The sequence below is a fragment of the Panulirus ornatus genome, chromosome 55 (genome assembly GCF_036320965.1).
Source record: "Panulirus ornatus isolate Po-2019 chromosome 55, ASM3632096v1, whole genome shotgun sequence".
Classification (NCBI taxonomy): domain Eukaryota; kingdom Metazoa; phylum Arthropoda; class Malacostraca; order Decapoda; family Palinuridae; genus Panulirus; species Panulirus ornatus.
The window spans coordinates 20,459,857-20,485,788 of record NC_092278.1 but is presented as its reverse complement, the minus strand read 5'-3'; the positions used below and the strand labels follow the sequence as shown (position 1 = coordinate 20,485,788).

The following is a 25,932-nucleotide window of genomic DNA, read 5'->3' as shown; positions in this document are numbered from 1 at the left end:
TATATATATATATATATATATATATATATATATATATATATATATATATATATATATATATATATATATATATATATTTCTAAGTCTACGGGGAATATGAGAGTCTCTTAGGAATATACTTGATCACGCGCAAAATTGTGATCCTTTCCAATATATAAGGAGATGGAGTGAGTATTTCGAAGGTTTGTTGAATGTGTTTGATGATAGAGTGGCAGATATAGGGTGTTTTGGTCGAGGTGGTGTGCAAAGTGAGAGGGTTAGGGAAAATGATTTGGTAAACAGATAAGAGGTAGTGAAAGCTTTGCGGAAGATGAAAGCCGGCAAGGCAGCAGGTTTGGATGGTATTGCAGTGGAATTTATTAAAAAAGGGGGTGACTGTATTGTTGACTGGTTGGTAAGGTTATTTAATGTATGTATGACTCATGGTGAGGTGCCTGAGGATTGGCGGAATGCGTGCATAGTGCCATTGTACAAAGGCAAAGGGGATAAGAGTGAGTGCTCAAATTACAGAGGTATAAGTTTGTTGAGTATTCCTGGTAAATTATATGGGAGGGTATTGATTGAGAGGGTGAAGGCATGTACAGAGCATCAGATTGGGGAAGAGCAGTGTGGTTTCAGAAGTGGTAGAGGATGTGTGGATCAGGTGTTTGCTTTGAAGAATGTATGTGAGAAATACTTAGAAAAGCAAATGGATTTGTATGTAGCTTTTATGGATCTGGAGAAGGCATATGATAGAGTTGATAGAGATGCTCTGTGGAAGGTATTAAGAATATATGGTGTGGGAGGAAAGTTGTTAGAAGCAGTGAAAAGTTTTTATCGAGGATGTAAGGCATGTGTACGTGTAGGAAGAGAGGAAAGTGATTGGTTCTCAGTGAATGTAGGTTTGCGGCAGGGGTGTGTGATGTCTCCATGGTTGTTTAATTTGTTTATGGATGGGGTTGTTAGGGAGGTAAATGCAAGAGTTTTGGAAAGAGGGGCAAGTATGAAGTCTGTTGGGGATGAGAGAGCTTGGGAAGTGAGTCAGTTGTTGTTCGCTGATGACACAGCGCTGGTGGCTGATTCATGTGTGAAACTGCAGAAGCTGGTGACTGAGTTTGGTAAAGTGTGTGGAAGAAGAAAGTTAAGAGTAAATGTGAATAAGAGCAAGGTTATTAGGTACAGTAGGGTTGAGGGTCAAGTCAATTGGGAGGTGAGTTTGAATGGAGAAAAACTGGAGGAAGTGAAGTGTTTTAGATATCTGGGAGTGGATCTGGCAGCGGATGGAACCATGGAAGCGGAAGTGGATCATAGGGTGGGGGAGGGGGCGAAAATTCTGGGGGCCTTGAAGAATGTGTGGAAGTCGAGAACATTATCTCGGAAAGCAAAAATGGGTATGTTTGAAGGAATAGTGGTTCCAACAATGTTGTATGGTTGCGAGGCGTGGGCTATGGATAGAGTTGTGCGCAGGAGGATGGAGGTGCTGGAAATGAGATGTTTGAGGACAATGTGTGGTGTGAGGTGGTTTGATCGAGTGAGTAACGTAAGGGAAACAGAGAGATGTGTGGAAATAAAAAGAGCGTGGTTGAGAGAGCAGAAGAGGGTGTTTTGAAGTGGTTTGGGCACATGGAGAGGATGAGTGAGGAAAGATTGACCAAGAGGATATATGTGTCGGAGGTGGAGGGAACAAGGAGAAGAGGGAGACCAAATTGGAGGTGGAAAGATGGAGTGAAATAGAGTTTGTGTGATCGGGGCCTGAACATGCAGGAGGGTGAAAGGAGGGCAAGGAGTGGGGTGAATTGGAGCGATGTGGTGTACCGGGGCTGACGTGCTGTCAGTGGATTGAATCAAGGCATGTGAAGCGTCTGGGGTAAACCATGGAAAGCTGTGTAGGTATGTATATTTGCGTGTGTGGACGTATGTATATACATGTGTATGGGGGGGGGGTTGGGCCATTTCTTTCGTCTGTTTCCTTGCGCTACCTCGCAAACGCGGGAGACAGCGACAAAGTATAAAAAAAAAAAGAAAAAAAACAAAAAAAAACATATATATATATATATATATATATATATATATATATATATATATATATATATATATATATATATATATATGTTTGTGTATGTGTGTGTGTGTGTGTGTATGTGTGTGTGTGTGTGTGTGTGTGTGTGTGTGTGTATGTGTGTGTGTGTGTGTGTGTGTGTGTGTGTGTGTGTGTGTGTGTGTGTGTGTGTGTGTGTGTGGAGAGAAAGAGAGACAAGGCACAGAGTATATGATGGTGTTCATAATATGGAAGTTAAGACGAACAATGAAGAGCACTGTGTGGAAGTGTAAGGCAGGGAGTGTGTGAGGCAGAGAGTGTGTGAGGTAGGGAGTGTGTGAGGTAGGGAGTATGTGAGGCAGGGAGTGTGTGAGGCAGAGAGTGTGTGAGGCAGGGAGTGTGTGAGGTAGGGAGTGTGGAGAGAGAGTGGTGGTCCGGGTCTGGCCACCAACAGTACAAGGTCGGGAGCCCCTCCCTGCGACCCACGGCCTCGCCCACCCCGCTCCCTCCCTCACTCTCTCCCTCCCTCCCACCACCACCACCACCACACTCCCTCACTCTGTCTCCCACCACACACTCCCTCCCTCTCTCCCACTATCGCCACCACCACACACTCCCTCCCTCTCTTCCACTATCACCACCACCACCGCACTCCCTCTCTTTCCAACCATCACTATCACACACACACACACACACACGCACAGACACGCACACACACACACACACACACACACACACACACACACACACCGCACACACACACACCCTCCCTCGCTCCGACCGTCACCACCTCCACACACTCCCTCCCCTCCTCTCTCTCTCTCTCTCTCTCTCTCTCTCTCTCTCTCTCTCTCTCTCTCTCTCTCTCTCTCTCTCTCCTGCCAACACCACCACCACACACTCGATCCCTCTGTCTTCCACCCCATCATACTCTCTCTCTCTCTCTCTCTCTCTCTCTCTCTCTCTCTCTCTCTCTCTCTCTCTCTTCTCTCTCTCTCTCTCTCTCTCTCTCTCTCTCTCTCTCTCTCTCTCTCTCTCTCTCACACAAACACCAAACTTGACGGAGTGGCCAGCTGCACGACCCATAATCTTCAGCATAGACAAACGAACAATAACACATTTCATCGAGACAAAAAAAAAAAAAAAAATTGAATTACGTATACAAAATGTTTGATAAGCCGTTATTAGAAGTATGGGAAGGGAACGACCCTTTTGGGTGGATGTTGATTAGTAACGATGTAATTACATGCAGAGCCATGCCTATCGACATTTGATAAACAAATTGTTAGGCTTTTCTTTTCCTTGGTAGATGGAATATTGAAACGAAGGATACCCACCGTACCGACTCTCTACACAACACCCCTGACTAGACGGTGGATGGCTTTCACTTCCTGCCATAAGATCCATCAAGAAATTTAGGAAAACGTAAAACACATACAAAGCGGAGCAACAAAACCCATTCCGTCACCCAGAATTACGTCCCTTGAAGAAAAACTCAGGAATTTCAAGCTACTTTTCTCCTTAAAAATAGGCATACTCCTGGGAGATTTGATACAAGTTTTCAGAATACTCTACTTTGACATCAGCTATATCCAAGGATCAGTCATAACAGTTGGAAAACAGACGCAAGTTATGATACTAACTTTGTCATGCGGTCTTCACACTGTAGTTGTGAAGCGTTGGATCATCCCGAGCCCCTGATATTGCCAATGCCTCTTAACACCTCTCAATCACTGTTAGGCATGTGCTTCATTCATGTCAATTACCAGTGAATAACATTGCTTAGGAATGAATTCAAGTCATGTATTCATTGACGTATGATTTAGATTCGAGTCTCTCTTCTTCTCCCTCGGGTAACTCAGCGTCAGATTAGGGTATTTATTCATTCCCCCACCCATTCACACTTTCCTATAGAATTACCACGGTAGTACACCCTCCACGTAATGCACGGTGTTCCATCTTGGCTGATTTCCTGCCGGCTGTTGTGCCGGAGCGAGCGGTGGTGGGTGCAGATGGAGGAAGGCAGGAGCCTTCTGCTTCGCTGTCTCTACCTCAAACAGAACAGGAACTTGGGATTACTATTACAAACGTCTAGCAGATAACCTCCTCATGGACCAGTCAGGTCTCCTGTTATCTGTCCCACCCATGTATTCCCTCCATCTTCCATCACAACTACAATCTCCCCACCTCTCTCTCTCTCTCTCTCTCTCTCTCTCTCTCTCTCTCTCTCTCTCTCTCTCTCTCTCTCTCTCTCTCTCTCTCTCTCTCCTCCCACCACATCCTCTGCTCCCTCCCACCACACTACATCCCCCCCCTTGGGTCTCACCATCTCTCCGACGCTTCCTCATTTGCCCTCACCATCCCCAACCATCTCTCCCTGCCTCTTGGCTCTTCCCGGGCCCCCTTCCTTCCCTCCCACCTCTAGCCTACCACGCTCTCCCTTCGTATCTCTCCTCCCACTCACTTTCCCACCATAACGCTCCCTGCCTCTCCCACCAGCATCAGCATCCTCACCTCTCCCGTACTTAAAGGGTGTAACAATGATTCCAGGAGCATCAATTCCTAGTTAAGGGTGTAACATTGATTCCAAGGGCATCAATTCCTAGTTAAGGGTGTAACAATGATTCCAGGGGCATCAATTCCTAGTTAAGGGTGTAACAATGATTCCAGGGGCATCAATTCCTAGTTAAGGGTGTAACAATGATTCCAGGGGCATCAATTCCTAGTTAAGGGTGTAACAATGATTCCAGGGGCATCAATTCCTAGTTAAGGGTGTAACAATGATTCCAGGGGCATCAATTCCTAGTTAAGGGTGTAACAATGATTCCAGGAGCATCAATTCCTAGTTAAGGGTGTAACAATGATTCCAAGGGCATCAATTCCTAGTTAAGGATGTAACAATGATTCCAGGAGCATCAATTCCTAGTTAAGGGTGTAACAATGATTCCAGGAGCATCAATTCCTAGTTAAGGGTGTAACAATGATTCCAGGGGCATCAATTCCTAGTTAAGGGTGTAACAATGATTCCAGGGGCATCAATTCCTAGTTAAGGGTGTAACAATGATTCCAGAGGCATCAATTCCTAGTTAAGGTGTAACAATGATTCCAGAGGCATCAATTCCTAGTTAAGGGTGTAACAATGATTCCAGGAGCATCAATTCCTAGTTAAGGGTGTAACAATGATTCCAGGGGCATCAATTCCTAGTTAAGGGTGTAACAATGATTCCAGGGGCATCAATTCCTAGTTAAGGGTGTAACAATGATTCCAGGGGCATCAATTCCTAGTTAAGGGTGTAACAATGACTCCAAGGGCATCAATTCCTAGTTAAGGGTGTAACAATGATTCCAGGAGCATCAATTCCTAGTTAAGGGTGTAACAATGATTCCAGGGGCATCAATTCCTAGTTAAGGGTGTAACAATGATTCCAGGAGCATCAATTCCAACACTCTTACGTCAGTAAGGAGGGAGGAGCAGCAACACATCCTTGGACGACTGTAGACACTTATATAAGTAACACTGTTCCTTCTTTGCCTTCGCAACCCGAGGATAATCGACTTATTAAAGTTAAGGAACAGCAGGGTGATACAGTCACCCATATAAGTCCTCATTTTCAGTATGTAATCTACATCTGACTTATGGGATTATAAGTGTGTTTCCCTCTGTGAAAAGTAGCCGTTCTGGACCACTTCTCTGCTTACGACCACTGTCAATACGAAGGATATTTATTATTTACTCTGTCGTTCCTCTTAAAAAGAAAACGGTATGTTCGTAATTCTCTGGAGTACGAGGGTCAACGGGTCAACGATTGTGAGAGAAAATGACCAGGTTACAAACTGGCAAGTGCCCGGATAATTATGATATGGTTATGTAAACAGCTGTCGCCCCCTACCATTGTCGCTGTACACTTCATTCACAAAGTTAAACCTCTGGTTTATTATCATTCTCTAGATAAAACATCTACAAGTTTTATTACTTTTAACTTTTGGTTTGTTTATTTGGTTTGACTATTGCACTCTCGCCGGCTGTTGTACCAGAGGGAGTGATAATGGGTAGGGAAAAGCCTTATGCTCTATGTTCCTATTTCAATAGAAGTATATAGGTTACTATTACTGTCCTCCAGCAGATAACCTCGTCATAGACCATCAGGTCTTGTGTTATGTGTCCTTCCCACGTACTGTCCTCCAGCAGATAACCTCGTCATAGACCATCAGGTCTTGTGTTATGTGTCCTTCCCACGTACTGTCCTCCAGGAGATAACCTCGTCATAGACCATCAGGTCTTGTGTTATCTGTCCTTCCCACGTACTGTCCTCCAGCAGGTAACCTTGTCATAGACCATCAGGTCTAGTGTTATCTGTCCTTCCCACGTACTGTCCTCCAGTAGGTAACCTCGTCATAGACCATCAGGTCTTGGGTTGTCTGTCCTTCCCACGTACTGTCCTCCAGCAGGTAACCTTGTCATAGACCATCAGGTCTAGTGTTATCTGTCCTTCCCAAGTACTGTCCTCCAGTAGGTAACCTCGTCATAGACCATCAGGTCTTGTGTTGTCTGTCCTTCCCACGTATGGTTGTTTGTATTCCTGTGGGGGGGGGGGGTGAGATTACTACTATCCACGTATCTCCCGCGCGTCGTAGAAGGCGATTAAGAAGGGGAGCGGGAGCGAAGAAGAAAGTCGGAAATCCTCCCCTCCTGTGTTGTTACTTTCCAAACACAAAAACAGGCAGGAGTCGAGAGTGTCTCATATTCTCTCCCTCGTCGACAGATCAATCGTCTGTTCCTGGTGCTTCTTGGGTCAAAGAGTAAGTACCTATATATATATATATGGACAGTAGCTGTTGGTACCACCACAAGACACGGGTGATACGTGTAGTGAGGCAGGCAGGCAGGCAGTTGTCACTCACTGCCTCTGGCTCCAAAGTCTTACCTTGACCGCGCGCTATAGGTTCATGGAGAGACACTCCGTGACGGTGTTTACGTCCGTAGTTCCCTTTACGCACGTCCAGGTGGCGTGAGGGACTGGGGATAGGGGGGAGGGGGTCGTGCGCTAAGGAATAGCTGGCCAGTATATATATATATATATATATATATATATATATATATATATATATATATATATATATATATATATATATATATATATATAAGCGCTGCTGCCCTCTTGACCAGTGCCATACTTCATCTTTGGACATCTCATCAGCCATAAATCTCCACCCGCCGACGGGACTCCGACATCGCCTTCTTCAGCAGCAGCACCACAGCACCACCGTGGGGCTTTTTGCTTCCTTCTGCAGGAACTCTGTAGGAACGAGCAAGTCGCCTCTCTACCTTACAGCAGTACCACGGGGCTTCGGCCACGCCTCCGTCCTCCTGCAGGAGCATTCGCGCCAACACCAACAACCAAGGGGCTTCCGCAACGCCCCTCCACGGCTACACAGGAACCTCACCTGTGTCCATGTTACTATAGGAACAACTGAGGTACTCTCTCTCTCTCTCTCTCTCTCTCTCTCTCTCTCTCTCTCTCTCTCTCTCTCTCTCTCTGTCCAAATAGTGTTACATAAACAGTTACCGGTACAGAGCGTAACGTAACAAAAGGAACGGGGACAGTATAAGGTTAAGTGTAACACCTGGTAACATTAGAGGAGCAGAGTCCCGAGACTTCCAACGCTGCCGGAAGCCTTAAGCCCATAAACACGGCAGGTGCTGTCAATGGCCTTGAGTATATCTTGTCATTTCCCCTCGTCATCGCTTTCTAGAATATTCCCTTAAAAAAACACACTGTGTATATTTATTCCGGACCCGAGCTTGTATTTTGGGATGATGCAGCACACGTCAGTACATCCCAATGCCAGATTATCGCCGGGGAAAAGGGAGAAATGTCACTAAATAAACGGCCAGAGGCATCACAGAGAACGTGGGAGTGCAGGAGACGAGAGGAGCGATCCCTTCCCACTGCGCCTCAGTCGCCAGCAGGTCTATAGAAAACGAGAGTGACCCACGGCGCCCGTCCGCGCCCGCCCGCACGCCCGCGACCGTCGTAGTCTGACACTCGCATTCCCTTCCTCATTTCTATTCCTTTCCTTATTTACTGGTCATTCCAGGCTCAAAATCGACGGCACGAGACTTGAGAACGATGGTTCGTCCTTCTGAGGACACCAGTTCGCCTCTGTACACTACACGAGTACTAACTACCATGTTAAACGACCCTCGAGAACGATGGTACACGTCCCTCTGAGAACAAACGGTACACTCGAGAACGGTACGTTCTCACGATCCCTTCAACACGGTGCTACCTCCTTGGAGAACAACGGTACATTCCCGTGAGAAAAACGGTACGATGGCCCGACTCGAGCACGAAGGTACGACCCTTGAATATTATGGTCTGGCCCTTGACCCAACCCTTACTTACAGAGGCGTACCATCTTCCTGAGATGGTCTACATACGTAATATATATATATATATATATATATATATATATATATATATATATATATATATATATATATATATATATATATATATATATTTTGGAAAGGATCACAGTTTTGCGCGTGATCAAGATATTTCTGTTTCATTTTCCCAGTAGCCTCACTGGAAATCCTCCCCTCTCTTTTTTTTTTTTTTTTTAATTTTCCAAAAGAAGGAACAGAGAAGAGGTCCAGGTGAGGATATTCCCTCAAAGGCCCAGTCCTCTGTTCTTAACGCTACCTCGCTATCGCGGGAAATAGCGAATAGTGTGAAAAAAAAAAAAAAAAAAATATATATATATATATATATATATATATATATATATATATATATATATATATATATATATATATATGGAGAAATAAAGCCAAATAAAGGTTTTCCCGGCACTTCTTGTCGCTGAAAAACCAAATGAAGGAAAAGAAAGGGGAAAATGTGCTCCAATGGTTAATTATGGCATTTGGGACCCACCATACTGGCGACCCACATTGTCCAACTTTATCATACTTTTGTATACACACTCAGAGTCCAGTATGACCAATGTTAACATCTGTTATCTTCAGTATGGTGAATTGATATATGCATGTTGTGGTATAACCGATGTTAACATCTGCAGTAACTCAACATTAAAAGTTAAGGTTGTGAGAAATGTTAATAGAAACTATAATGTGTCATTTACAGTATGATGAGTGTTTGATGTTAATGGTCATTTACATCATAGTAAATGTTAACATTGGTTATTTACAGTGTGGTAAATGTTAACATTGGTTATTTACAGTGTGGTAAACGTTAACATTGGTTATTTACAGTGTGGTAAATGTTGATATTCATGATTGACAGTATGATAGGTTATTTACGGTGTTGAATATAAATATGAATGATTTACAGTATGATAAATGTTAGCATTGGTTAATTACAGTATGGTAAATGTTAACACTGGTCATTTATAGTATGATGGATGTTAACACCGGTGATTTACAGTATGGTAAATGTTAACACTGGTCATTTATAGTATGATGGATGTTAACACCGGTGATTTACAGTATGGTAAATGTTGATTTTTGCTTACAGCTTGATATACCTGGCATTTACCACTTACAACGTTAAATATAAAACATTTGCCCTTTTACAGTGTGGTAAATGAATTTACCCTGCCAGCCAGCCAACCAACCACCCATCCAGCCACTTGGGATTAGATAACTGATGACCACCAGTTAGGTAAGGAGAGAGAGAGAGAGAGAGAGAGAGAGAGAGAGAGAGAGAGAGAGAGAGAGAGAGAGAGAGAGAGTAATGGAAAAGGTAGAAGAGAGAGAGAAAAAAAGATATATACAGAAAAACCAGAAGACGTGACATTAGATGATACAAGCGGAGAACAGAGGGACCGATATCATTGTGAACACAGAAGGGAAACTATGGTCCATAATGTGTAACAAAATCCATGATATACAAGAGGGAATATAATAACGCTGGGAGATAGTGAGCCATCTGGCGGTCAGACCCGGAAGTGTGTCAGGCTCCCGCCGCCGCACAGTTACTGCTGCTGCTGCTGCTCCTCCTCCTGCACCACTAGTCGCACAGCTGCTGCTGCTCCTCCTCCTGCACCACTAGTCGCACAGCTGCTTCTGCTGTTCCTGCACCACCAGTCGCACAGCTGCTGCTGCTGCTGATGCTGCACCACCACCACCACCACCACCTCTCGCACAGCTGCTGATGCTGTTGCACCTCTAGTAACACAGCTGCTGTTCCTGCACCACCACTCGCACAGCTGCTGCACCACGAGTCACACAGCTGCTGATGCTGTTGCACCTCTAGTAACACAGCTGCTGTTCCTGCACCACCACTTGCACAACTGCTGCACCACTTGTAACACAGCTGCTGTTTCTGCACCACGAGTCACACAGCTGCTGATGCTGTTGCACCACTTGTAACACAGCTGCTGTTCCTGCACCACCACTCGCACAGCTGCTGCACCACTTGTAACACAGCTGCTGCTGTTACACCGACAACACTAACACACTTGCTCCACCACAACAGCACCACCCTGCTTGTATCGTGTAGGCCAGGAGGATGAGCTGGTCTGTAGCATCTTGGGTAATTAACAACCCAATTACCCCCTTTTTGAGCACGACGGTACGGCCCACAAACACACCTCGGTACTTATACCTTCGTGGCATAACCTTTGACTAGGTCATTGTAAAAGTCAGGTCATATGCAAGGTCATTAGACCCAAGGGGTTTTCAAATCCACACATACACAATGGAAGACTGTTATAGAAGCGGTTTGAATAGGTGTTCGAGACAGATTTTGTGAATCCTCGCCTCTTATTGAACAAGATACAAGTTCCAGTCTTTGTTATATCCCATGGGTAGACAACCTGACATAGCCCCATATGATAGGAGAGACAATCCTTCAAATAACGAACGACCACTCGGTATATATTGGCCCCTTTGCTGTTTACAAGGCAAGTTTTATACCCTATTCACATCTGCGTGTTCGACCCTGAACGCTGACTGATTCATTCAGGTGGCTTCGAACTCGCTTCGGTAATAATTTCGTGTTATTTTTTTTTCCCGATGATATATTTCGGCTTGAAATTGTTTAGTTTTTCTGTACGATCATTTCATTTAACACTTCGTCCCCTTACAGCTGGGGAAGTACAACACGTTTCCACACCTGTGGCTCGGCTGTGAACAGTACTAGATTGTAACAGTTCATGATGAATCAGGTTTCATGCAAATGGTTCGAATGATTTATGTCGCTGGTTTCGAGTAGTGAGGATTGTGTAATGTGCCTTATTTTTTCTTTCAAAATTCTAGAGTATATTATATACATATGAACAATAGATCTGTTGCTTAGGCACTACAGTCGTTATAGATACACACGACAAACTCTGGATGAGCATCTTTGATTCTATTGACTGACGGTTCGAGTATTACATACACCATCATATGAACCTATGAAGACAGTACAAAATACTTGTAACATCTATACTGTGAGTTTCTCTGTAGTGCATATCATATACGGAAGTCAAAATGACTATCTGAATATCATATAAGGCCCAAAGTGAAAGAATTGAACTAAAAGGAAAAAAAATACGAGTAAAATTAATAATGACTAACAGCCCTACCTTACCTGGAGTATTTCAAATCGTGACATATGAATAAACAAGAGGCAATAACATTTACGAGCCAAGATTAAAATCCTACAGTTCCTATTTAAACATCCTAACGTTAAGGTACACATATGAAATAACTAAACAGTTCCGCTCTAGTAAAATTAACCTAAAGAATTTGCCATGACTCTCTGTCCATACTTCGATAGTACTTACAATTGGTTCTGTTCCTGTGGGACAGGAGGTAGGAGGGGAACTCCAGTATTAACAGACCGGTGTTTGAGGAGCTACTACTGGCTAGTATGGAGATGCTAGGTCGACGCTGCCCACACCATTGGCTGGTCACTGGTCGTGAGAAGGGCGGGTATTGGTGATAGGCAGTTCGTTCGTAATGATCGTCCAGGGTGTTCAGTGGTTGTGAGGCGGTCCTGAGATGGAGGTAGTCGCTTCGTCTTGGCATATATACATTATCCCACGTTATCTTCAAACATAATTTCTTTCATTTTTTTTATTATTTTTTTTTTTTTTATCTATTATCTCATCTTACCTTTTGCCTATCCCTGGTCACTATCCTTCGTCGTTCCCCCAACGCTAAGTACCAACGCATCTCGAGGTTTACATACTCTTGCGCAGGAAACTATATCACTGCCACGCATTCTTCCACGCGCGCATTCCCCCCTTCCCCATCCACCCTCCCTTCCTCCCCTCCCTCCCTCCTTCTCCTCCCTCCCTCCTTCCCTCCCTTAAACTCCCCTGAACACGGGCGGATTCCCCCCCTCAATATTTTGTTGGTGTGTAAGACCAAATTCGACCTAAAGGTTCTGAAAAATATGAGAGAGGAAGTGTTTGGCATTGCGCAAACCTGATTGGCAAGTCTGTTTGTAGGGTAGGGCCAATCACTCTCGTCCATCTCTTTCTAAAGTGTCAAAAGTCTCTATCGTAAAATTGGCGATGCAGTTATTTCGTAAATCTTGTTTGAACCCCCCGCGAGTCACACGGGAAGAGTGAGAAAACATAAGGGGGGAGGGGGTTAACTCATAGAAAATGGGGTGTGTGGGATTAGCTTTTGAAGAGAAGTAGTTCCGAGAGCGGAAGAAACTGGTAATTCTATGGCGAGTCAGCGGGGGGAGGGGGAAGGGATGGCTTCATGAAGGACGTTGGCGCAGAGAGACGGTGGCTGGAACCAGACATGAACGTGTTCTGAACCCACAGGTGTGACACACACACACACACACACACATACATACATACATACATACATACATACATACATACACACACACACACACACACACACACACACACACACATACACACACACACACACACACACACATACACACACACACACACATACATACATACATATATACATACACACACACACACACACACACACACACACATACACACACACACACACACACACACACACACACACACACACACACTTTACAAAATACAGTTGTATTTCAGCTGTAACTGTGCCTCCGAAAGCATTCTGCCGCGGAGGGAAGGTTTAAAAAACGGAGGAGCAGGTGAGGGAGGGAGGGGCGCACGTTCAGAAAACGGGGAACTCCCCCACCACGGTCGGTCAGCGACGCTTTGACAAGTTATGCTTAGTGGTGAACCCCCAAGTCATCTGTGTCACTTAGACGAGAGTGTATGACATACAAGGTCATTTGAGACACCTTTTAAGGACCTATTAATAAGGCGTGTCGTAGAAGGCGACTAAAAGGGCAGGGAGCGGGTGGCTGGAAATCCTCCCCTCTTGTTTTTTTTTTTTTTTTCAGTATTCTAAAAGAAGGAACAGAGAAGGGGGCCAGGTGAGGATATTCCCTCAAAGGCCCAGTCTTCTGTTCTTAACGCTACCTCACCAACGCGGGAAATGGCGAATAGTATGAAATATATATATATATATATATATATATATATATATATATATATATATATATATATATATATATATATATATATATATATTATATTTATTCATTTTATTATACTTTGTCGCTGTCTCCCGCGTTTGCGAGGTAGCGCAAGGAAACAGACGAAAGAAATGGCCCAACCCCCCCCCCCCCATACACATGTATATACATACGTCCACACACGCAAATATACATACCTACACAGCTTTCCATGGTTTACCCCAGACGCTTCACATGCCCTGCTTCAATCCACTGACAGCACGTCAACCCCGGTATACCACATCGCTCCAATTCACTCTATTCCTTGCCCTCCTTTCACCCTCATGCATGCTCAGGCCCCGATCACACAAAATCTTTTTCACTCCATCTTTCCACCTCCAATTTGGTCTCCCTCTTCTTGTTCCCTCCACCTCCGACACATATATCCTCTTGGTCAATCTTTCCTCACTCATCCTCTCCATGTGCCCAAACCACTTCAAAACACCCTCTTCTGCTCTCTCAACCACGCTCTTTTTATTTCCACACATCTCTCTTACCCTTACGTTACTTACTCGATCAAACCACCTCACACCACACATTGTCCTCAAACATCTCATTTCCAGCACATCCATCCTCCTGCGCACAACTCTATCCATAGCCCACGCCTCGCAACCATACAACATTGTTGGAACCACTATTCCTTCAAACATACCCATTTTTGCTTTCCGAGATAATGTTCTCGACTTCCACACATTCTTCAAGGCCCCCAGGATTTTCGCCCCCTCTCCCACCCTATGATCCACTTCCGCTTCCATGGTTCCATCCGCTGCCAGATCCACTCCCAGATATCTAAAACACTTCACTTCCTCCAGTTTTTCTCCATTCAAACTCACCTCCCAATTGACTTGACCCTCAACCCTACTGTACCTAATAACCTTGCTCTTATTCACATTTACTCTTAACTTTCTTCTTCCACACACTTTTCCAAACTCAGTCACCAGCTTCTGCAGTTTCTCACATGAATCAGCCACCAGCGCTCTATCATCAGCGAACAACAACTGACTCACTTCCCAAGCTCTCTCATCCCCAACAGACTTCATACTTGCCCCTCTTTCCAAAACTCTTGCATTTACCTCCCTAACAACCCCATCCATAAACAAATTAAACAACCATGGAGACATCACACACCCCTGCCGCAAACCTACATTCACTGAGAACCAATCACTTTCCTCTCTTCCTACACGTACACATGCCTTACATCCTCGATAAAAACTTTTCACTGCTTCTAACAACTTGTGAAAAGTTATATATATATACAGTGAGAACGTGTATGGTCTGATTACCTTAACAACCCCTGGGGATCATGCTTCGAATTTTCCGATTGGTAGTGGTTAACTTAACGATGGTTCACGACGTTAACAACCTAGCAGAGGTGATCAGACCAGAATCCCGAATCCCCAAATCAACCAATCAGCGTTGGATGTTCTTCGTAGTTTGGTGAAGGGATTGGACAATATATGAGACTGTTATTAGATTTTTTCTATGGAGTGTCATTGGGGTTAGACTTTGAATAACTAAGGGGCTAGACTTTGATTAACTAAGGGGTTAGACTCTGATTAACTAAGGGGTTAGACTTTGATTAACTAAGGGGCTAGACTTTGATTAACTAAGGGGTTAGATTTTGATTAACTAAGGGGCAAAACGGAGATTAAAAAGTGATGGAAGTAGGAAATCAAGGATGATGATAAAGATGTGTAACACAAGATGATAATCAATTTACGATGGTGTAAGACATTTATGTGAAGACACACCTTCATCTGACGACGTTTGATGGGGTCAGCAGTTAAGTTTCCTTTTCATGCGTGACATTGACTGAGACACATGAATCTGACCTTCATAGTGGCACACGTGCCTGACACTGGCGCCTATTCAGAGTGTGTTTAAATTAATTAAACGGATAATCACACACACACACACACACACACACACACACACACACACACACACACATATATATATATATATATATATATATATATATATATATATATATATATATATATATATATATATATATATATAGGGGATAGGGGAGACAGAATACTTCCCACGTATTCCCTGCGTGTCGTAGAAGGCGACTAAAAGGGGAAGGAGCGGGGGGCTGGAAATCATCCCCTCTCTTTTTTTTTTTTTTAATTTTCCAAAAGAGGGAACAGAGAAGGGGGCCAGGTGGGGATATTCCCTTAGAGGCCCAGTCCTCTGTTCTTAACGCTACCTTGCTAACGCGGGAAATGGCGAATAGTTTGAAAGAAAGAAAAGAAAGATGTATATGTATGTATGTATCATTCTTATTGGTGTGTTTATGTCTACGAAAAAATTCTAGGAAAAACTTTAGAGTTTTCCCGTAATCAGTCACGCCAAAATTACGAACTCACGGTGACACCGCGTTGTGACGGAGGCGTGCACGTGCACCTCACACCTGTCCTGCACGTGGCACCAGGACGACGACCCCCCCCCCCCCCCCCCCCCACCACCAGCCTCACGTCACGTGCCCAGTTATTTTACATTTCGCGTGTCTGGCCTCCAAGGTGAAGACACGGACGGTGTCTGAGAGAGAGAGAGAGAGAGAGAGAGAGAGAGAGAGAGAGAGAGAGAGAGAGAGAGAGAGAAACCTTGACACTATATTTTTGGCTGAAAATAACGTTTTCTTTGTTGTAGTATATATATATATATATATATATATATTCATTATGCTTAGTCGCTGTCTCCCTTGTTTGTGAGGTAGCGCAAGGAAACAGACAAAAGAATGTCCCAACCCACCCACAAACACATGTATATACATAAACGCCTACACACGCATATATATATATATATATATATATATATATATATATATATATATATATATATATTGGCGAAGCGACTGCCTCCATCTCAGGACCGCCTCACAACCACCGAACACCCTGGACGATCGTTACGAACGAACTGCCTAATCACCAATACCCGCCCTTCTCACGACCAGTGACCAGCCAATGGTGTGGGCAGCGTCGACCTAGCTTCTCTATACTAGCCAGTAGCTCCTCAAACACCGTTCTGTTAATACTGGAGTTTCCTCTCCTACCTCCTGTCCCACAGGAACAGAACCACTGTAACATCAACGTATGGACGGAGTTATGGCGTTTTTATTTTAGGTAAGTTGTATTTTTTCAGCAGAACTCTCTAGTTATTTTGAATGTTTTAAATGTGTGATGTTTTGAATTGCATGATTTTGATTTTGACGGGGTATGTTTTGTTGGTGTCTATGTTGCCTCTATGGTGTCCAGGTTATGATGGAAGGGGTTGTTTGTTGTGACGGAAGGGGTTGTTTGTTGTGACGGAAGGGGTTGTTTGTTATGACGGAAGGGGTTGTTTGTTGTGACGGAAGGGGTTGTTTGTTGTGACGGAAGGGGTTGTTTGTTGTGACGGAAGTAGGGTTGTTTGTTGTGACGGAAGGGGTTGTTTGTTGTGACGGAAGGGGTTGTTTGTTGTGACGGAAGGGGTTGTTTGTTGTGACGGAAGGGGTTGTTTGTTGTGACGGAAGTAGGGTTGTTTGTTATGACGGAAGTAGGGTTGTTTGTTATGACGGAAGGGGTTGTTTGTTGTGACGGAAGTAGGGTTGTTTGTTGTGACGGAAGTAGGGTTGTTTGTTGTGACGGAAGGGGTTGTTTGTTGTGACGGAAGGGGTTGTTTGTTGTGACGGAAGTAGGGTTGTTTGTTATGACGGAAGTAGGGTTGTTTGTTGTGACGGAAGGGGTTGTTTGTTGTGACGGAAGGGGTTGTTTGTTGTGACGGAAGGGGTTGTTTGTTGTGACGGAAGGGGTTGTTTGTTGTGACGGAAGGGGTTGTTTGTTATGACGGGAGGGATGATGGTTGTGACGGGAGGGATGTTGGTTGTGACGGAAAGGATGTTGGTTGTGACGGAAAGGACGTTGGTTGTGATGGAAGGTATGTTGGTTGTGACGGAAAGGATGTTGGTTGTGACGAAAAGGACGTTGGTTGTGATGGAAGGTATGTTGGTTGTGACGGAAAGGACGTTGTCTGTGACGGAAAAGGATGTTGGTTGTGACGGAAAGGACGTTGTCTGTGACGGAAAAGGATGTTGGTTGTGACGGACGTAGCCCGTCACGGTGTGGGTGTTGATGATAGTGTTACTACTGTTGTTGGTGGTGGTGGTGGTTCCGTAACGGAAGTGTGACGCTTCCGTAACGAAAAAGTCTTTATACAACAGTTCTGTTTGAAGGTCCGTACTTTACCGTTAATATACGTGCTCTTGAAGAAACCGTTTCGTCCTTGGTGATATTCCGTTATTATACGGTTGGAGGAGGAGGAGGAGGAAGGGAAGGGGTTGGGGTGGGTGGGAGGGAAGGCGTGGCGGTTTGGGGAGGTGGCGGGTGGGAATGCGTGGGGGGGGGGGAGAGTAGTAACGGGAGGTGGGAGGGGAAGGTGTGTGTGTGTGTGTGTGTGTGTGTTGATGTACCTAACTCATGGTACCGTCATTAATGAGGTACAGTATGGTACATTTCATTTGTAAGGACTCGTAAGATACTCATGGCTGAAGTTGTCGCCATGGAGGGAGGGAGGGAAGGAAGGAGGGAGGGTGGTATCCTTCCCTCCCTCACACCTGTTGTCCAGTACATGGGCGGGAGGGCCGGGCAGGGGTGTACTCCGCTATTTTACCAGCATTTTGCTAATGTTTATCATGACACAGTTATTACACCCCGTTGCATTTTTCGCTGCCTGGATGTTTATTTATTTATCTATTTTCCACAATGACTTGCTTCCATATTTGTACATTCGGGAAGAGGGTACGTCTTCCAGTATGTATGAGTGTGTGTGTGTGTGTGTGTGTGTGTTTGTTTATATCTGTCTGTAAGGTAGATTTGGGTACATATATCAGCGATGAGTAATGTGTGCGTGCGTAAGTTTGTCTCGTAGTCGTGTCTGTTAACTTGGGCGTTAGAAGGCCGAAGTGATATGCAGATCATAAGATTAAATTGATTATAAAACATTACCTCATACACGCGTCTTTCCCACAATCTCTTCCTTAATGCAACATTATTTGTCAAGCGGTGGGGTTACAGCAGGTCGGTGCGTGGATGGGTTGATTAAGGTCAAGTACTTGATTTGTGGGTGTTTCTCTCTCGTTGATCTTCAAAATTGTCCATGATATTCTATCACCAAGTCCACTATTTGCCCCTACCTTCCCCCATGTCATTCTCCTTGAACCATCTCGAGTCTGATTAGGAGACCAAGTGGTTAAGTTACACATAATTCATCAATTCTTTCTATCAGTCTCGTTGCCAAACTTAATAAATTTTCCGATAAAACTTTAAAAAAAAAAAGTGATTTCGTCCCAGGATTGTTCCGATGGACCGCTTATTAATATGATGATTTATACAACACGGAGTTATCTCGCCCTCTGACAAGCTACTTTCTACCTTTGATGATTATCATCCTCGTACATTTTACATTAAGGTTGTAGAGAAAACCAGCTCGTAGTGTGTGTGTGTGTGTGTGTGTGTGTGTGTGCAGCAAGCACTGTCTTCAGTCATGTCTCAAACTGATCTGAGAAAGTATCAGAGCTAAGAAACAGCAATATCATACGTGCTTTGTGATATTTCCCCTCCTTTTTTTTTTTTTTTTCTAATTAGCAGCAACCAGGAGGTCAACACTGAGTCGGCTTGGAGCCACCGTCCTCCACCCTCCTGTACGATAACTACAGGACGCGGTGCCGGCAACCTCTCTGCCAGGCGCTCACCACACACTAACGTCACACCACAAAGTCTGCCATTAAGACCATTTACCAACGCACTCTACAGACCATAACTACGAGTTACATATTTTCTTCACACCATCATTCTCTTTCATGCAGTTTCCATCCCGCTAAATTCTCTTAGGTAGACAAGGGTTCTTAAATATGTGTCGTACGTTGCCAGACCAGAAACATCTGTCATGAATTATCGGACCATGATTCCGTGTCAGGGGTTATTAGACCACAACCCTGTGTCAGGCGTCTCCCCACGGACCATCACACGTCTCATCAGACACCTCCATGTATACTATCATCATTCCTTGTCGGTTTATCTAATGTGATTGTTAGACAATCTCTCTCAAAACCGTATTACCGTGAAGTAATCGTTCGTCCCTGTAACCATTTTCCAAATCTTCGTGAAAAGATAAATTGTCCTTTAGAGAGAGTAGGAACTGCTTGGTAGGACTTTCTCGCTGTCCTCACATACCCAGCTGGCAAACCTAAGGTAGAAATCCTACCTATACACGTCTGGCGCTTGTATATACCCAAACGAGTCTCTCCCGCAGAAGACACCCAGCAGTTGGGTGTTCGCGATCCTCAGCCGTGTTCTTGTAGGAACCCTGCTGCAGGAGGAGGGACCAAGACCCCACAAGTTATTAATGCCGCCCGCTACCACTCCTCGCCGGGGCTCGATACCGCCAGACTCGCCCCGCTCAGCCAGCGACCGTTTTCTATACTATTTTGAATGAGGAGAATTCGAGAGCCTTTTTTTTTATTTTCGTATCGTAATTACTTTCATTAACTGTGTATAATTAGTCATTAACAGTAGTACAGTAGGGGTGATTAAGAACACCTATAGACTATAACCGTATGATCTAACACCATCTATTGTTTTTTTTTTTTTTTTGTAATATAGGAATAATTAGATAAGTTACTTGATAACTCTGCCTAATGGTTTAATATGGGAACAAGCCCGGGCTTTATTGAGGTAGCCAAGTATGAGGCCTTATTGACATATTGTGATTTTGGTGAGTGGGGAGCGCCTGACCCCCTCCCTCCTCCCCAACCCCCTCCCTTAGCGCTCCCAGCACCCCACACACACACCCCCCCCACCCAGCACCTGGCTCCAGCCACCTCACCTTTGACATATCATGGGGGAGAGAGGGGGAGGGGGAGGAGGGAGGGGTAGAGGAAAGGGGGGGGGTAGAGAAATGTGAAGGGAACCTCTCCAATATTTCCTCATAGTCCTCCATTACTAGCTTAGGTAATACGTAATACGTATGGCGCGATGCGCGTTCATGTAGAGACGTAGTGAAAACTGAGGATATACCTAAGGAATAAGTCTCGTACGGGAGATTAAAGACAGAAAATAGAGAGAAATACGGACCGTGAGGGCGAGGGGCCAGACCTGACTCGAAGCCCCGCCCGCCCTCCACTGCTGCGCTTCCGCGATTTGCTGCTGCGGCGTCATGGCTGCACCGCTGTACGTACAGCGGACCTCCAAGTTGCTGTACACTGTGCTGCTGCTGCTCTGCGTCACGTTGCTGTACACTGTGCTGCTGCTGCTCTGCGTCACGTTGCTGTACACTGTGCTGCTCTCCGTCAAGTTGCCTGTGGACTGCTGCTGCTCTACGTCAAGTTCCTGTACACTCCTACTGCTGCTGCTGCTGCTGCTCTCCGTCACGTTGCTGTACACTGTGCTGCTCTCAGTCAAGTTGCCTGTGCACTGTGGTGCTCTACGGCAAGCTGCTGTACACTCCTACTGCTGCTGCTGCTCTCCGTCACGTTGCTGTACACTGTGCTGCTCTCCGTCGCGTTGCTGTGCACTACTGTTGTTGCTGCTGCTCTGCGTCAAGTTCCTGTACACTCCTACTGCTGCTGCTGCTGCTGCTCTCCGTCACGTTGCTGTACACTGTGCTGCTGGTCTGCGTCAAGCTGCTGTACACTGCTGCTGCTGGTCTGCGTCAAGCTGCTGTACACTGCTGCTGCTGGTCTGCGTCAAGCTGCTATACACTGCTGCTGTTGTCCCCGTCAAGTTACAAGTACCATAAACAGTCGTAATAATGATAGTAATGATAATGATAAGGAAATAGTAATGATAATTATAATAACCCTGGCGATATGGGGGGACATAATACAACTCACGTTTCTCCTTGTCGTAGAAGGCGACTAAGTGAGGCGGGAGCGGCGAGGGATTGCCAGTCCTCCCCACCTGTATTATTGCTTTTCATTAGGAACAGGAGGAGGAGCCAAGCGAGGATGTTTCTTCCAAAACCCAGTTGGCTGTTCCTACCGCTACCTTGCTAATGTGGGAAACAAGACAAGCGTGAAAGATGACAGTAGGCGTAGTAATAGTGGTGGTAGTCGTAGTAATAATGGTGGTAATTGTTATAGGGGTGTTGGTGGTAGTAGTTGTAGTGGTAGTAGTCGTAGTAGTAGTAGTAGTAATAGTAGGTGTTCATATTTGATAATCTGGTTCATGTAAACATACCATTTGATAATCTGGTTCATGTAAACATACCATTTGATAATCTGGTTCATGTAAACATATTATTTCACTGTATAATAAATGTCAAAACACAAGACTTTTCTCAGATGAAGTGTGAAGTGTTAAGAGGGATGATTGTCCGAAAAAATAGTTAGAAATTGATTTAAGGTCATGGATAAGGAGAGTTATTTGGGTAGCTTTTGATGACGTTGAGTAAATTGTTTACAAATCCTCAGAGCTGAGAGATGTAGTACAGATGAGGTAGACGTAGACGGCAAAATAACCAGAGATGTAGTGCAGATGAGATAGACGTAGACGGCAAAATAACCAACCAGTATTTGAAAGGCACGTGACGGCAGTAAATACGTATTTAAAAGGACGATAAGCCATTGTCTTATCTCTCTTATCACTAATCTCTCCGAAGTCTCTCTAGAACTAGGTAAAAACTCGAGATTCACTCTTCACTTGTAATTAGGCATCTAAAAGTAGCCATTAATGAGAGTGGAACAGAACATTATGCGATGCTCCTAAATGTTTATATACATCAACACTTCCCCCAGATGACACAATGTGGTAGATGGGGGTATTCGCGTCGGCCCACGTATAACGAAAGAGAACATATAGCACAACTTCCCTTCTCTGTTCTCTCTCTCTCTCTCTCTCTCTCTCTCTCTCTCTCTCTCTCTCTCTCTCTCTCTCTCTCTCTCTCTCTCTCTCTCTCTCTCACTAATGCTTGCCTTCCTCTCCAGTCGCTCCTCCAACACCGCTGTTAAGGTCCATGATGGTGGTTGTGGCAGCCTCTTCCGTGGATCGTGTCAGCCGTGGCGTTCTCCAGGGCTCTGTCTTGTCGCCCGCCTTCTTTCTTCCTACTCCGTATATGATGTCCTTTCTTGATCCTTGACGCTATCTTTTTTTTTTCCGAGTGCTTAAGGACCGTACCGTAGTACTCCAGGGGTGTACTGTTGTGCTTAAGGACCGTACCGTAGTACTCCAGGGGTGTACTGTTGTGCTTAAGGACCGTACCGTAGTACTCCAGGGGTGTACTGTTGTGCTTAAGGACCGTACATTAGTACTCCAGGGGTGTACTGTTGTGCTTAAGGACCGTACCGTAGTACTCCAGGGGTGTACTGTTGTGCTCAAGGACCGTACCGTTGTACTCCAGGGGTGTACTGTTGTGCTTAAGGACCGTACCGTTGTTCTCAAGGGGTGCACCGTCCTGCTCAAAGACTGTACCGTAGTGTTCAGGGTGTGTGTGTAACATCGTAGTCAAGGACCGTACCGTCGTGCTCAAGTACTGTACCATCCTATTCAAGGATCGTACCGTCGTACTCAAGCACTGTTCCCTTCGTGCTCATGGCTTGTACCATCGTACTCAAGACATCAATATCAACACAAATAAAGACTTTGATAACACAACTTTTACCACAACGTTTGATAGATCCAGTAAGCTGTTGATAACACAACACTTTCCACAATGTCTGGTAGATCCAGTAAGCTGTTCCTACCTAACACTGGATGACTTAATAATCTAACCATGGCAAAGGTATTCCAATTATGTTGGCCCCCCCCTTGTTAGAACAGTGGCCGAAATGCTGCAGCCATTGTCATAGACGAGTTTGGAAGGTCGAGTACGGAACCTGCTCATTCAACATGGAACAGAATCGATCCCTTCTTTCTCTCTTCTTTTTCTGATATATGTATAATTATTTTAAAGACTTGTGGCCTAACATTCCTACATAATTGTTAAAGGTCAGGCCAGACGCTGCCGGAATCTGTGAAGGACAGCCCTTATGCAAGGTCTCAGGTCATTACAGGTATTGATGAGAAGCAAGGGATTTGTAGGTACTGAAGATAGAATACTCTCTGAGAATATATATATATATATATATATATATATATATATATATATATATATATATATATATATATATATATATATATATATATATATATTTCCATCTTCCATACTATTCGCCATTTCCCGCATTAGCGAGGTAGCGTTAAGAACAGAGGACTGAGCCTCTGAGGGAACATCCTCACCTGACCCCCTCCTCCGTTCCTTCATTAGAAAAAAAAAACCAAAAACGAGAGGGGTGGATTTCCAGCCCCCCCCCCCCCCCCCCCCCCCCCCCCCCCCCCCCCCCCCCCCCCGCTCCCTTCCCTCTTAGTCGCCTTCTACGACACGCAGGGAATACGTGGGAGGTATTCTTTCTCCCCTATCCCCAGGGATTTATATATATATATATATATATATATATATATATATATATATATATATATATATATATGAGAGAGAGAGAGTGATTATTTCTTTTGTATTCCTTCTTCCCGAATATTCAAATGATTATTGGGGTTCGTAGTGAGAAGATACCCTAATCAATTTCCCTGAGCACGACGGGACGACCCCTTGAGCCACGTCAGCACTCATGATCTCGTTGTCTCCTCGGGTTTATCTCATGGAAGACAAAATCATCAACCTTACATACTCTCTCTCTCTCTCTCTCTCTCTCTCTCTCTCTCTCTCTCTCTCTCTCTCTCTCTCTCTCTCCATTGGTTCCCGTACTCCTACTAAACAGCCTATCTCCCTTAACACAGGCCTAAATTATTGAATGAATAAGTCCGTCTCGTTTCCAGCAAGTATGGAAAGAGAGAGGGAAAAAAAAAACAGGGAGGGAGAAGGGGGAAGATGAAAGGTTGATATAGAGAGAGAGAATTAAAATTTGATTGTGTGTTTGCCTGTTCTTTAGAGAAATCCTGAAGTTAAGGTTCGCCACACTAACTTAGTTAGAACATTTTAGATATGGGTTTGGAGTGTGGGTAGTAAGGTTTTAACCACTCAGTCTTGTCTCTGGAGTGGGGCTTTTAAGATAGACCCTCTCAGACTTGTGTTTGGAGTGGGGCTTTTAAGTTAAACCCTCTTAGACTTGTGTTTGGAGTGGGGCTTTTAAGTTAAACCCTTTCAGAATTGTGTTTGGAGTGGGGCTTTTAAGTTAAACCCTCTTAGACTTGTGTTTGGAGTGGGGCTTTTAAGTTAAAACCTCTCAGACTTGTGTTTGGACTGGTACTTTTGAGTTAGACCCTCTCAGACTTGTGTTTGGAGTGGTACTTTTGAGTTAGACCCTCTCAGACTTGTGTTTGGAGTGGTACTTTTGAGTTAGACCCTCTTAGATTTGTATTCGGGGTGAGACTTGTAAGTTAAATCCACTCAGACTTGTGCTTGGAGTGGGACTAGATAAGTTTAACCCTCCCAGACTAAGTTCAAAGCATATCAGACTTGTTTGGAGTGGGAATTATGAGTCTAACCTTTTCTGACTTGTGTTTGGAGTGGGATTTCTTAAGTGTCTGGAGTAAGAGGTAATAGTGCCTGGAATACTGTCACTGTGTTTTTGACAGAAAGAGGAGGAAAGTTTCTTATAGGATTATACGCTTATAAAATTATACGCTTATAAAATTATACGCAAATTACCATATAGAGTAGGTATACCCTTGCATATGCTCTCCGTGCAGACTTTCGCCTGTGTGTATATCTTATGCATGATGTATAGTTCATATGTACCTTAACTTTTTTCTTTTTTTAAATCAAATGTGTGACTTACGTCGTCAGTGCATCACGGCGCCCCGACGTATGTGTTACTGCAACTGGTTTATACCGGGGGCTTCCGTGGTGTCGTGGCTTAGATGTGGCTGGTCGGGAAACAAGGTGCCCGGGTTCGACTTCCTGTTTGTAGATAACTGAATGACGAGCGAAGTTAAGGCTCCTCTCTCTCTCTCTCTCTCTCTCTCTCTCTCTCTCTCTCTCTCTCTCTCTCTCTCTCTCTATATATATATATATATATATATATATATATATATCATTTTTATATTTTTATTTATTAATGATTAAGATATTTAAATAGTAGAATACCTTATGGAAATAATGTGATGATTTATTGCATTTGATAATTAGACATGAATTTAAAATGAGTTCTCTATGAAATTGTATCCTCATTTTCCATGGTTTTACCCCCAAATGACACAGGAATCCAGGTCGTAAAAAGAATTGCTAGTGAAGCATAATTTTATTGAGAGAGAGAGAGAGAGAGAGAGAGAGAGAGAGAGAGAGAGAGAGAGAGAGAGAGAGAGAGAGAGAGTGAGAGTTGATCGTGGGTTT

General features: G+C 44.4%; 1 protein-coding gene across 1 annotated transcript in view; it reads left to right on the top strand.

Moving 5' to 3' along the window:
• Positions 1-16,580: 16,580 nt before the first annotated feature.
• Positions 16,581-25,932, top strand: part of LOC139765502 (claspin-like) — a 228,349-nt gene continuing 218,997 nt past the window's right edge. The window contains exon 1 of the mRNA XM_071692977.1: positions 16,581-16,694. The gene's annotated coding sequence lies outside the window, so the exon portion shown is untranslated. The remainder of the gene's footprint in view (positions 16,695-25,932) is intronic.